This window comes from Myotis davidii, unplaced genomic scaffold (genome assembly GCF_000327345.1).
Source record: "Myotis davidii unplaced genomic scaffold, ASM32734v1 scaffold317, whole genome shotgun sequence".
Taxonomy (NCBI): domain Eukaryota; kingdom Metazoa; phylum Chordata; class Mammalia; order Chiroptera; family Vespertilionidae; genus Myotis; species Myotis davidii.
Window position 1 is genome coordinate 89,737 of NW_006288994.1, and position 9,993 is coordinate 99,729.

The following is a 9,993-nucleotide window of genomic DNA, read 5'->3' on the forward strand; positions in this document are numbered from 1 at the left end:
ACCGTTCTAACTATTTCTCTTAGGTAGAATCGCTAGCGACACCATTTTACATTCCGACTAGGAAATGTACAGGGGTTTCCATTTCTTCACAGCCTTGAAAACATTTCCTATTTTCTGATGTTTAAACATAGCCATCCTGCTGGGTGTGATGAGGTATCTCATTTTGACTTTTATTTGCTTTCCCTCTTGTTTTGTTGTCAGTTTCTTTTGCTGTGCAGAAGCTCTTCAGTTTGATATAGTCCCATTCATTTATTTTTGCCTTTACTTTCTTTGCCTTTGGGTCAAGTTCATAAAATGTTCTCTACGACCAAGGTCCATAAGTTTGGTACTTATATTTTCTTCTATGTAACTTATTGTTTCGGGTTTTATGTTTAGGTCTTTGATCTATTTTGAATTAATTGTTGTATATGGTGTAAAGTAAGGGCCTAACTTTATTTATTTTCTTTTTCCATGTGGGAAATAGGTTTCGTGCATAATCTAGAGTGCATTGGCTGCAAGCAACAGAAACTGAGATAGGTTAATTACTGGAATAATTGTAGATAGTTTACAGGAATTAAGAGACAATCTAAATAGTAAAATCTCTGGGACTACATACTAGTAATGTCACCAAGTCTTGGATATCTTAGTAACAGGAACTCATGAACTATTTTTTTTCAAATTTTATTATTTATTTTATTTTGTTATTTTATGTTTTCCATGACCATTTATCCCCTCTATGCCCCCTCTTCCTGCTTCTCCAAATTCCATGTAGGCAACTATATTTCTATCGTTTCACAAATGCTGGTGTTTGAGAAATGAATGGCTGTCCACCAGGACCATAGCAACCACATCAACTCCAGGTAAGGTGGGAATGACAATATTTTGTTTTAATCCTCACCCAAGACTATTTTTTCCATTACTTTTCAGAGACAGTGGAAAGGAGGGGGGAGAGAGTGAGAATGGGAGAGAGAGAGAGAGAGACATTGATGTGAGAAAGATACATCGATTGGTTGTCTCCCATACCCTCCCCAACCAGGGGCTGGGGATCGAGCCAGCATCCCAGAAACGTGCCCTTGACCCATAACTCTTCGGTGCACAGGCCACACTCTAACCATTGGGCATGCTGTCCAGGGCAAGGGAATGGCAATTTTTAAATTCCAAGACTTAGGGATTTGGGGCTCTCGGAAGACTGGTTTCAGGAGGGACCAGTTGGGAGTTTGCTAGGAGCCTCTTAAGGCTCTGGCTAGCCTTGCTTCCCAGAGGGTCAGGCTTGGGGACGAATGTCCCACCGGCTGAATGCAACGAGCTGGGACACAGAGAATGCGCTGTGGTGATGCTTCTGGGCCTGAAGACGGTGCTTACAGAGTGAACCTGGGGGCAAGAAACTGGAGACCTGGGACCAGTCTCAGCTCTTCCACGATGTCTTGTGCCCACTATGCCTCAGGATGGCTTCCTCCACAAAATGAAGAGGGTTGGGCTAATTCTATTAATTCAAAAATACACATTGAGTGAGCTTTGATTATGCAGCAGGCTCTACGCTAGCAGGATGTGACCTTAAGGAAAGCGTTACAGGACCTTGTAGAGATGATTTCCAAGGCTGCTGGCCACTCCGACGTTCTGTGCGTCTATAAAATGATGCCTGGCTCATGGCAGCCTTTGAACACTGTGCTTTCCCATGAGTTATTACTACTGCTCTGTGAGAGATGTTATCCTTCCCACAGTGTGGAGGTCAAGTGACTTGTCTAAGGACACGCGGCTATGAAGAAGCAGAACTGGATTTAAATCCAGATTTTTCTGATTCTCAGTCCTGGGCTGTAGGCTCTTGGCTCTGTTGCTTGCTGCCTATGTCTCCGCTCCCTCCTCCCAGACTTTCCCACCCAGGGAGCGTAGCTGTCATCGGCCAAGTACTTTCTTTGTGTCCTGCTGCACACCTGACCTGTGGAGTCTCACAGCAATCTCAGGAGGTACCACTAGAATTGCCGTTTTACAGAGGAGGGAACCGTGGCTCAGAGACGTTGAGTGCCTTGCAGAGAGTCACACAGCGTGTCAGTGGCATTTGATCCCGCTCCGCTGCCCCGCCTTCTGGAATCACTGGGAGGACAATGGACCCTGTTCCCTCTCGGGAGCTGAAGGTTATGCCTTTGGCAGGGTCCTTGCTGGGCTACTCCTGGAGGAAGGAGAGCCAAAGGACCCTGGGGAGCAGGTTGTGCAGAGGCCTTGGGCAGGCTGGGGCCTTCATGGGAGAACATGACAGACTTCCCAGGCCCCTTAGGCCCAGCGGCCCCAAGAGGAGTGGGTGCTGCTCCCTTTACCCAGCACTTGGAGGCTTTGAGAACACTTAACCCCTTGGCCAGGCAGTGCCTCCTCCTCGGGGCTTCTGCTTGGCCTCATGTCACCGTGGGGAGGCTGAAACAGAGTGGGTGCAGAGGGGAGTGGAGGTTTAAAGGTGGTGGAACTAGCTCACCTGAGGAATCACTGATGGAGGGAGTTGGGCCTGAAGCCCGACCTTAGCTCCTGAGGGCAGGGTACAGAGCTGACCCAGCAGCCAGGGCAACACAACGACTGCTCACACCTGAAATTTGTTTTTAGGCACTTCATCTCATCTCCAACCCCCAGGAGGCAGGCAATTGGGTCTCCCTTATACAAACGCTAACTAGCCCGAGGTCGGGAGCCTTCTGGGTCCCTCGGTGTGTCCACTCTCCCAGCTGCTCCCACTCACACCCTGTGATTTTCTAGTCTTAAAAAGTTCAAAGTAAGGTTGACAGTTCACCGGATGTGAGTGATGGTTCTTTGTGGCGAGTGGCTGGTAACTGGAGCCCTCACTGCCCTCAGAAAGTTGACCCTCCAGGCCCTGAATTTTAATGACCTTGCAAGCAACTGTGAAAAGCTCATTTGTTAACAGGAAGCATGTGAGAGATGTAGAGGCTCGAGGGACCTTTTAAGGTAACCCAGGAACAGTTACCCTGGAGTGAGCAGAGCAGCCCAGAGAGGAACCCACAAGCTGGAGGGCCGCAGAACAGGAAGCTTTGAAAGCTGGAGAGGTCACCCATAGGTGACAGATGCTAGTGGCTGAAGGTCCCAGCCCCCATGGAGACGGGCGTGAGGCTACATCTGTGAGTCACTGTGGGAGGGACTTGCAGGCATGCCCCAGCCCTGGGACCTGAGCCACGCAGTCTCCAGGGCCGCCCTCCCATAAAATGATTAATTATGATAAAAGTTCCTTACAAATGTGAGGCTCCGGGCTGGGTTTGCAATTAGTGTGAAGAGGAGGTGATTCACATTCAGTTGATGGTTATATGGCCGGCCTGGTCTTCCCCGGCAAGGCTCTCTCCTGCTTAAGGCTTATGTCCTCTGCTGAGCGGGAGGGAACTGCAGCTCAGGCTCCTTCCAGAATGGAAAGTGCGTGTATGAGACTTGCAAGCCAACAGGTGGGGACTCAGTTTAGCTGTCTCCCTTCCCATCCCCCGGAGACCTGGGAAGGTAAAACCAAGCCTGTTCGTTTGGCATTTGAAAGAGAAATCAGGTGGCACGCTTTTTCCCCCCCCTCTCTCAAGGAAGCATAATTTTAAAAATATATATTTTATTGATTTTTTTTACAGAGGGGAAGGGAGAGGGATAGAGAGTTAGAAACATCGATGAGAGAGAAACATCGATCAGCTGCCTCCTGCGTAACCCCTACTGGGGATCGAGCCTGCAACCAAGGTACGTGCCATTGACCGGAATCGAACCCCATACCCTTCAGTCCGAGGTCCCACTCTCAATCCACGGAGCCAAACCGGTTAGGGGAGGAGCATGATTTTCAAGGGGAAAATTTCCAGTGGACACAGCTGATTCGAATCCGCAATTGGCACAGAGAGGCAGGAACACAAGCTGTGGACTTTGCTCTTCTGAGTCCCTGAGATCCCTGTGATCTCCGGCTTGAACAAACCTTGTCTTGGATTCCCCCTCCTGTCCAGGCAGAGGAACACGCGGGAGCATGTGAGGCTTGCTCGGGGAGCAGCACCAGTTCTTGGGGCGGAATTTGATCACGGGAGAGCTCCAGGGCTGGTCCCAGCTCCTGATCGGAGGGCCCAGTCCCACCAGGTGGGGAAGGGTAGGTGCCACAGGAGCCCCGAGGCACTGGCTCTGTTGAAAAAGGGTGTACAGGACGAGGGAAGCCCAGGGGACTGGTCACTGGGGTGAAAAGTCCCAGGTGGATGGTTGGGATGGCGTTTGGATGAGATGGGAGGATTTGGATTGGGGGACTTGGAGTCCATTTCTCCAGCCCTCAAAAAAGGACAAGGTACAATGAAACACCACGGCCCAGGAGGCCTGGGAGTTTGGAATATCAGTAATAAGTGTTCAGAGCTCTGAGCACCTAATTAGATTTACTCAGAACTGGAGTCCGACAGACCTGGGTCCACCTCTTCCTTGTTGAGTCATCTTGGGTGGTGATTGAACCTTTAGATTAGAAATAGTTTCTCATTTTTAATATGAGGCTAATATCTTCCTGGGAGGGCCCATGTCCTCACATGGAATAATGCAGCATGCTCCAGGGTCTGCTGCCAGTGTGTTCCTGAGCCCCCCAGCCCTTGACTGGAATCGAACCTGGGACCCTTCAGTCCGCAGGCTGACGCTCTATTGACTGAGCCACACCAGCTAGGGCTGGGAAAATATTCTTAAGGCGGGTGGAATAAAGTTGAAAGGCTCTTTAGGAAAATATTTGGATCTCCTCTTTCCACCATCAATATACTTAAATATCTTGATATCAGTTTTCAATGGTGTTCAAAGATTCCCCCTCTAAAAAAGATCCCTCATCCACCTGTTTTTTACCCCTTGATTAGGCCACGCAGTTCTGAGCATGGATAGAGTTGGGGGTGAGATACTGAAGATCTAGTCTAAGACTTCCAAATCCAGGTGAGTGAGACATTTGGAAGTCAAAGAAATGCATTAGAATTGGGATTTAGCTCCCAATTTGCCAATCTCCAAAGTCTGTGGTCTTAAACACCCTCCCTTGAAGAACAGTCAGCTAATTTATTAGTGATCTGAATAAAGATGGGGGAAGTGAGTTCTCATTGCCTGTGTCAGGCTCAGGAAATATGCCACTGACACCGAGACCCCCTGGTAATTCCACCTGCTTTCCTTTGCTTCATGGCCAAAAAAAAAAAAAAAAAAAAAAAAAAAAAGGACCAAAGAGCTCTTTATTCCAAAGGTAGAAAATTAAAGTTCAAGGTCCCAGTAGACCAGCACTTTTCAACCATTTTCATCTCATGGCACACAGAAACTAATTACTAAAATTCTACGGCACACCAAAAAATATACTTTTTGCTGATCTGACAAAAAATAGCTATAATGTTGATTCATTCAGACCGGATGGCTATTGAGTTGGCCGTTGTCAGTTTTCTATTTGACAATCTAAGGGGAAAGAGGTCAGTACCCCTGATGAAATAGTCAGGTATTGAATGTTTCAAAAATTCTGTGACATACCAGTGTGCCACAGCACACCAGTTGAAAATCTCTGCTGTAGACCAATGTTAAATTCCAAAACAAAAGTCTACAGTTCAGCCAAAACCGGTTTGGCTCAGTGGATAGAGCGTCGGCCTGCGGACTAAAAGTTCTCAGGTTCGATTCCGGTCGGGGGCATGTACCTGGGTTGCGGGCACAACCCCAGTGGGAGATGTGCAGGAGGCAGCTGATCGATGTTTCTCTCTCATCGATGTTTCTGACTCTCTATCTCTCTCCCTTCCTCTTTGTAAAAAAATCAATAAAATATATTTAAAAAAAAAAGTCGACAGTTCAGTATTGTTGTAGTGGGGACCACAGGATACCCCAGCCATAGACAAAATGTTCCGTCATGGGGTGGGGGTACATCCCCACTGAGTCAGGAACTATCCTGGGGTCAATGCGTACCTCCCGTTAGGTGCAACACTTTGAACAATATTGGTTGCTAGACCTGGCTCGTCTGAACTGAGATGCACTAAAGCCGACCACTTCCTCCTTAGCTCTGGGCAGAGTGACCTTCCTCCAGACCAGCTGAAAGAGAGATTGGGTCAGCGGTAGACAGTACTCTGCATCTTCAGTTCTTGTCTTCTTATAGAAACGAATTCAAACAAGCGACCGAGAGCAGCCAAAGCAGGTGAGAAGTTATTTGCAGAAAAGGAATACACTCTGATATAGTCTGAGTGTGCAACTCAGCCGGCTGAAATCAAACCAAGTGCCCCACTTATTTGGGGGTTCAGAGGATGTATATACCTGGGTTGGAATGCCCCCAGACAAGGAGCAAGTCACCCCCCTCCCTCATGTCTCAGAAAAATGCATCTCCTGAAGCTTCAAGGCTGCCCTATCCAGATGCTGTGCTATCAGTTAGACCACATCCTGAAGGGTTTTTGTGTTTTTTTTTCCTCTCCGCTTTCTTCATATTTGGCTCTGCTATTTTTTGATATTTTTGGTTTGTCATGTCTCCCACGTATCCCCTGCGGGCCGTAACTACTCTCGCAGCTCATGTCTACCTAGCTGCCTACTCCAACAATCGGATATTCGCCAGTTGAGTGATACTGTCGCTCCATGAGAGAGGAGGTCTGGAGGAAATCTAAGAGGATATCAGCTGGAGGGAAGATTTGTCCCTGGGACAAAGTGGTTGGTGTTTTCCGATCATGGAAATGCTATCGGGGTAGGTTGATCAATTGGGGCAAGAGTCGCAGCGATGGAAGTCTCTCAGAAAAGGGGGGACAGGAGGGACAGCTGGTGGGACTGTTATTAGGGTTGGAGGTATCGATATTTTGGCTGTGGATCTGTGAGCTGATCGATCTGCTTAGGGGACTTGAGCCACCCTGATTGCTGTTCCTTGTGGGTAACGAGGGTGGTGGGGGAGACACAGTCAGCAGGCTGTTACTGGAGCTCAGCTGAGGGTAGCTGTTAAAGTGCTTTGTTGTTTTAAAAAATTAAAACCTAGATTCAAACCTTGGAGAATCTATTGTTATCTTCTTTGTGCCTCAGTTTCCTCATTTGTAAGGTAATAATAACAACAACGACCTCACAGGCTTGTTGTGAAGGTTAAATGAGATTCTACAGACAGTGCCTGGCAAAGGTTCCCATTAACCTGGAGGCTCGCAACCTCAGGTGTTGGCGTGAGGAGAACTTTACAAACGATTGTTGTCAGGTTTCGCCAAAGACCAATCCGATCACAATCCCGATGATTCTGTACAGCCACGGTTGAGAGTCCTGCTACTAAAAATGTATTGTTTGTATTCAGAAAACTTTCGGGGGATAGAAAAAAGTGGTGGACTTCAGTCAAGTCTGTGTTGTTAACTGCTGCTGGTTTTCTCTTAGGTAGCGGTGATTTAGAGAAGGTATAGCTACCTGTCACGTATGGTTCTAGTGATTTATTTTGTTACCTAAGTCTTAACTCATTTCGTGATCTTTTTAAGAGTTCTGGTTTGGAAAATTACCTCCACATTCCTCCCAAACAACACAAATATGAAACTCAGACAAACCCAGAGCCAAGTATAAGCTACACAGAAAGGAGAGCTGTTTTGCTTACATTTATCAGAAAATGGACATGGCCCTGGACATGGAAAGCAATCAGGGAAAATTCTGCTTCAGCCCAAAGGGTTCACTAGCACAAAATCGGGTTCACTTCATTCCACTAAATATGAAACAACAGATGCAAAATATTGGTTTGAGGAGGCACAAGATTATTCCCTTGTTGGGTTTCCCATCAGCCTTGGTTGAGCCTGCATGTAATTCTGACTATTTGGAATTAAGGAATTAAATGACTGAAAGGAGTTCAATTCTAAAAATCATTTACTGAATGCCAATAGAAGACATAGTTTCTGCCATTATTAAGTCAACAAGATCAAGACAGGTATTAAATGTTATTGAAAATATTATTACCTACTTCTGTTTGGTGAGGCTTGAGTGTGATAGACTCATGCCAAATGTTCTCAAAATACATGATATGTAGCACACAAAGTACATACTAGTGTATAAGCACATAAAAATTGGAAAAGTTTAGTATTCGTAGACCCTATTTACTTTGAGTTTTAAAGAATACAAGTATTAGAAATGTAACTTGAATTTTAAGAATAATTCCGAATTTTCATAGGGTTTCTCTCTGGGAGATGATCCAAATTTTGTTTCTTGCTAACTAGCATTGCCTATAAATTAAACATTGCTTACAGATTTTTCTAGGGCTAATGTTGGAGGAATGGTTAAAGCATTACCACAGACAAAAGTGCTAAAATATACCTAACACCATGAAGCTGTTAGTGCGGGAGGAGAGCGGATCCATGTCAGGAGGAACATCAATTACAATCAGTGTCTACGGGGAGGCGTTGCTGAAAGCAACCTCTGTTCTGGCCTGCGTCCAGCTGGCAGGACAGACAGCGGTCAGTCCTGAAACAGGTCCCTCCCCCCCCCCCCCCCCCCACAAAGGGCTGGGCTTGTGTTTTTAGCCAAGGTGCCTCCTGGCTGTTTCTTTCAGACGTTGAAGGGCCCCTAGGACCTGAGAAACAGGTGCAGCCAGATCGTGTCTTTGTGCTGCTCTCTGAGTCATTTCCTATGTGTCTTGCGACTGCTTATCGATGAAGGGCCTCATTGCTCAGACATGGCATCCTGCGCTCTTGTGTTTGAAATGGGATCTACTCAAATATTTGCCCACTGAGTTTTCTGTGCCAGCCCTGTTGCCTGTTGGGGTGGTGGTGCAGAATAGGGGGGAAACGCCGTCTTTGATGTCGTGGAGCTCATACTCTAGAGATAGTGGAGTACACAGAGAGTTTTTATACTTTACCTTCCCCTTGTCTTCTAATTCATTATCTACATTCAGAAAATTCAGACACCTGTCTTGAGATGTATTCGTTGTGAATTAACTTCTTTCGGTGCAAGTTAATTTCCTGGAGTGAAGGTAGTAATCCGGTTTATGACATCTGACGGTTCCTGAAATCCAGAAAGCAGTCAGTGGTTAATGTTTGACGGAGGGAAGGGAGAGGCTGCTGGGGAAGCTGAGCAGGGCAGACGGCGTGCTCCTCCGGGGAGAACCGTAAGTCCCGCAAGTGTCTCAACAGCTGAATGGTGATTTACTCCCAGAAAGGTAAGAGTGGACGCGTCTGAACGATGTTGACAACGTATTTCTTTAGGAACGGCAGAATACGTGGGGAGCAGGGCCCTTAAGAAGTCTCGGAGCAAGCTTATCCCTTGAAGGGTGCTCTGGAGTATTGCTGGGAAGGAGCTTATTCCTGGTTGGACAGGTTTTGCTTTCCGAGCACAATTTCTTAAGTACTTTCTTTCCATTCGCCTGCCTCCCGTAAATTCATTGGATGAAGTGGCTTCGGTGGAGTCAAACTTGATAGTGGAATCAAGGCAAGGTTGAGGTCTGGGATGTTTAACGAAGCCTTACAGCCACGCTTTGCGATGGAAATGCGGACGTGCCTAGCCCCACGGCGCCCTGCTTCTCGTCCCCTAGAAACTGGGGTTGGGATCTCACTCTCACAAGGTGTCTCCTCTCAGACGTGCTCGCTCTAACTGGTCCTCAGAGAATGAGGTTCCATTCGGAACCCTCACGCCTGTCTGGGACGCAGCGGGGGAGGAGAAATGTATGAGAGGAAAGAAGCCTTTCTTCCAGTTGTAAAATAAGTCAGGGGGATGCATGTGTAGCTTAGGGAGGATAGTCAGGAATATCCCAATAACTGCTGTGCTGACAAGTGGTTACTAGACTTACGGCGACGATCGTTTTGGAAAGTGCATAAATGTTGAATCACTATGGTGTATGCCTGAAGCTAATATCAAATTGCTTGTCAACTATAATTTTTTAAAAGTCATGAAAACGCCCTAACTGGTTTGGCTCAGTGGATAGAGCATCGGCCTTCGGACTGAAGGGTCCCAGGTTCGATTCCGGTCAGGGGCTTGTACCTTGGTTGTGGGCACATCCCCAGTGGGGGGCTGGCGGGTACAGGAGGCAGCTGATTGAGGTTTCTCTGTCTTTGAGGTTTCTAATTCTCTATCACTCTTCCTTCCACACTGTACATAAATCAATACAAT

At 47.0% G+C, this 9,993-nt stretch overlaps 1 protein-coding gene across 1 annotated transcript in view; it reads left to right on the forward strand.

Annotated features, from left to right (window-relative positions):
- Window positions 1-8,794: 8,794 nt before the first annotated feature.
- The window catches only part of CDH17 (cadherin 17), a 59,730-nt gene continuing 58,531 nt past the window's right edge, over window positions 8,795-9,993 (forward strand). The window contains exon 1 of the mRNA XM_006761212.2: window positions 8,795-9,046. The gene's annotated coding sequence lies outside the window, so the exon portion shown is untranslated. The remainder of the gene's footprint in view (window positions 9,047-9,993) is intronic.